Source organism: Lupinus angustifolius, chromosome LG02 (assembly GCF_001865875.1).
Source record: "Lupinus angustifolius cultivar Tanjil chromosome LG02, LupAngTanjil_v1.0, whole genome shotgun sequence".
In the NCBI taxonomy this organism is placed as follows: domain Eukaryota; kingdom Viridiplantae; phylum Streptophyta; class Magnoliopsida; order Fabales; family Fabaceae; genus Lupinus; species Lupinus angustifolius.
The window spans coordinates 20,887,520-20,892,449 of NC_032010.1; positions in this window are offsets into that span (position 1 = coordinate 20,887,520).

Sequence of the window (4,930 nt, forward strand, 5' to 3'; positions counted from 1 at the left end):
CTGATGACCACTTGATGACAACCTCTTTGTGGATTGTCTTTTTTTGTAGGAACGTTTCTTGTGAAAGTCCCTCTTTGATTGATGAATTACTTTGCTTGTATTTGTTTGTTTACTTTTGGTTGCTAATTTGCCTTGGGAATGCCTCGACCTGAGTTTGTAGAATTAATTTATGAATGAATTGATGCTCACGGTTTGTGGTAGATGATGGATGAATGTTGTGGATGGTTGTTGGTTGATGATGGGATTGATGCTCACAGTTTGTAGTGGATGATGGATGGATGTTGTGGATGGTTGTTGGTTATGGATGGTTGTTGGTTGATGATGGAATTGATGTTCACGGTTTGGATGGTTGATTGAAGGTTTGGTGTGTTGTAAGTGTTTAAGAATATGGTAGGGGAATAGGAATGGAATGGCGCCACAGACAATGGAATGTTTGATAAGCCTTGTGAAGTTCGCCACAAGAGAATGATACTCTTGATAAGAACAAGGGTTCTTGACTAAGTCAAGAAGCTAGGAAAAAACTCACTAACAATGGTTATTCAAAATAAAATTCAATCTACTTTATTCCTTGTGCATTCGGTTCATATATAGAGGAAAATAACTTTGGTTTAAATTGCCATAATCAAAAGGCATGAGAAGATAAACTAATCCTATCTAATCTCAATCTAATCTCCATGTGTTGGACGAATGGTGATGGTGGATTTTATTTGAGATTGCCTTGATGAGTGGTTGAAATAATATCTTCCATTATCTTTATGGTGATGATATAATTTGATCCTCCTTTTGATTTGCTTGTTTTAAAATTAGATTAAGATATCCTTATCTTGTGGAGATTATATCTCCCTTAATTATAGCCGTGTGGACTTGGTCCTCCTTTTGATTTGCTTGTTTGAAAATTAGATTATGAGATCCTTATCTTGTGGAGATTAGATCTCCCTTAATTATAGTCGTGTGGACTTGGTCCTCCTTGATTCTAGCCGTGTGGAATCTTTTTGGCTCCATCTTTTCCCTCCAAGCTTTCATCAATTTATCTCCTTGCTCTATCTCTAACCGTGCCTCCCTTCCTACAAGACATGAACCTTAATTAAAACAAATGTAATAAAATGACAATAATTTAAAGACATGATAAATAAAAGTCCTAAACTAGTGTGGGTTTTAAGACAACTCCCACTTATTTATGGTCCTAATTACTAATGTAAGAACTAAAGAGATCAAGGTGGATCCTCCCTTAGGTCGTGGCCTTCCTTGAGTTCTTTATTAAGACTTATGCAAATTAAAGCCTTCTCTTCATGCTTGGTCCCATTTGCACTTGTTTCCATAGTAGAAAATATGAGTTGCTGAAGTGCTTCTTGGGCCTTTTTGGTCTTAACTCTAGTCATAGGTCCTCCTAAGCCATGTAAAGGATCTTCAATGATGTTATATCTCAATGTGTTTATATCAGTTTGGCTCGATCATGATCGAGTCCGCTAATACAGTTTGACTCAATCATGATCGAGCCCAATTAGGGTTGAGTTTCATCTAGTTTGGCACCGAGTTTGAGTTTAAAATCAGACCATGTCAATATTTAGGGTTGGATAAAGGACAAACATAATTAGGTCTGGACTCATCCCATGGTTACTCGCTCATCATGTTTGTATGTGACTATATTCAATTATGTACATAGTAATAATATCAATTTGCTTGAAAGTATGATTGATTCTCTAATTTTTTTCATCATATATACATGATTAACAATATATACATACATTATTTCATATGTCAAATTACATAACGATAGTAATAAATAATACTAAGAAGACTTTATCTAAAAAGAGTGTGCATTATATTGAATCAGATCTAGATTTGGGTTCAAAGGCTGACTCGATCGACATTTAGGTCGAATCTAAGGCTAAGTCTGGGTCCAAAAAAATGACTCAATTAATATTTAGGATTGGGTAAGAGACAAGTCTTACCTAGGGGTGTAAAAATTTGGTTCGGTTCGGTTTTTGGTACATTTTAGTTACCGAACCGATCAAAAATATATGGTCAAGTTCTGCTCAATTAACCGCAAATTTAACTATAAGAGCCGAACCGAACTGCTCTTGAATGGTTCGGTTCGGTTCCACAGTTTTTCCATTTATTTTTTTATAAATTTTTTTGCATCAATTGAAAATTCAAAATGTATTACAAGATATATTGTTTATCCATAAAATGATAAACATTACTACTATTATTATATAAAATTATGAATCATATATAACAATACAATTCATGATTAGTAACATATATATCAATTAGTAAAATATATAGTAGTTATATTTATAACCTTAAATTTCATAATTAGTAACACATGTATAACAATATATGATATATGTTAGTTTCAAACTCAATATCACATAAGTTGGAAAATATGTTCCAAATCATAAGACAATAGGAAACAATTTAGTAACTAATAACATATATAATATTAACTTAATAACTATTTAGTAACATATATAACACTACAATTCACACAAAAATTGATAATTTAAACTAGAAAATTGGTTGAAGAATTTAAACAATAATAAAACATTATTTCATAATCCCTAGTATATATTTCTTTAATATGCGGTTTGGTTCCAACGGTTCCGTAAAAAAATAACCGAACCGAACCGCGAAACCGAACCAAACCACATTTTGTGGTTTGGTTTGGTTCTATCGGTTTCGTGGTTTAAACCGGAACCGCTTACACCCCTAGTCTTACCTAATTCATTCTCACCCCTAATTTATGGTATGCAAAATATTTTCCATTATTAATATTCATTTTATTGGATTTTCTCATTAACATTTAGGCCATGTTTTAAACTTTTAATGTATTTAGTTTGAATTGTACAAATTTCATTTTATATAACAAATTGCTAAAAACAATTCAGAATAAATCGTTTACATATTAAAATAATAAGATTTTAGGGTAAATTTGGTAGAACTCTCAAAACTGCAAGATAATTAGAATGAATAATAATCATAATTCTAAAAAAAAGATGTTTGAAAAGTCATTTTTATTGATTATTTGTTTAGGCTTAAAAATGTTATCTAGGCTAAAACTTTATTTTTTTTAGAGTAATGTTATTAGTAAAAACTCAACTGGACAATTATTTTTGTTACAAAAGAAATATTTTTTTGTAAACATAAATGTTTCAACACGGTTTGAAGCCACGTAATGGACAGACAAAATCGCTAGGCTTCGGCTATATACCAAGCATAGAAAAGCCCACCCCGAATGATTGATGATAAAGGCTGGACAACCAACCAAACCAGAGAAAGGACAGAGTTGATCGGACATGGCCTAAACGAAAGTACATGGGGTACAACCCTCTGTCATCCGACTGTCAGGTCGCCTACATAGGACTGGCACGTCGAAGTCGCCCAACATGAATAAAGCGACCCCTACTTGTCTAGGATAGGTTCGACACATATGTTCAGTCATGTCAACAATACCTATCATAGAATATTTCATGTCATTCTCCTCATTAGAGCACCCCATAATGAAGTTAATAATACTACTATTTTATATTATGCTTACATTTTATTCTCTATACATCTATATCTCTCATGTATTGACTTGAACATCAAATTATATTTCAAGGTACCAACCCATACGCTTCCAATCTTAACTCAGACGACATTCAGATGACACCTTACCTAAATTTCACTCTTCCCATCCGACAACTTCCATACCTAAAGAACAAAAAGCAAATGAGCTAATAAAAAGATTTGCTTTTGGAATAAAATAGGTCAACAAGATAAATGGCTAAAATTTAGAAATTCTAAATCACATATGTTAATATGGATTTATTTAATCACATTACGTGTATTAGCTTAATGAAATGCTTAAAATATAATACAAGTAATAAAAATGAAATAATTCACATGTGAGAAACAAATAACTTTTTTACCATGGACTTTTATCACAGATGTATTTACTTTAGTTTTCCATATATAACCTCCTATATCTAATAATAGGGTTGATTAATCTAATTGGAGTTGAATTTTGTTTACAAATAAACATTCATTTTCTAAATTATATCTTATCTATAATAATTTAATCAAATAAATATATATATATATATATATATATAATTATGTTGATATAATAATATTTTTTCTTGAAATAATCATTTAACTTTATTAATTGATTTTTATAATTTTTAATTTGGTAATTAAAGAATTTCACGAATGCCTAATTTTATTAAATTTTTGCAGTTGGAAAAGATGAAACACAAATTTTTTTTACGTCTATAATTTTACGTGTCATTCTTCAACTTAGAATATGAGATTGTTACTGCATAAGTTATTAGATTGTGAAATTTATACTAAACATGTTGGAAGGATAATCATTATAACATACTCAAATGTTGAGAGGAGAATCAAATTGAATAATGAATAAGATGAAACTGAAAATGCATTTTATAGTTATGTATACACATATGTATGAATCATAATATAATATTGAACATTATTATGATTTTGAATGAAAAGTTAACATAATTACTATTTTTTAGACATACACTATAAGTTAATGAATGGAAATCACTCAAAATTATGAAGAGACTAAAATTGTAAAATGGAGGGATGAAATTATGTTTCAACCAAAAATAAACACATGTGATCTAAAAAAAGGAAAGGATAAGTAAATAAGGAGAGGGCAAATGAGGAAAAAGAAAAGGGTAACAAAAATTTATATGTGCATCATTTACTATTCATTTATATTACTTTAAAAGTTAATGATACATAAATATGAATGATAAATAATACATTGTAAAGATATCTTACATTATTAATGTATACATCATTTTTTTTTTTGCTCAAGAAGAAAAAATCTAAAAAGAAAAAGGAAGAAAAATGAGAGGCAAGTAAAAGGAAAAGTACATAGATTAAGAAACCAAAAAAAGCCCTTCACTGTTTTAAATAA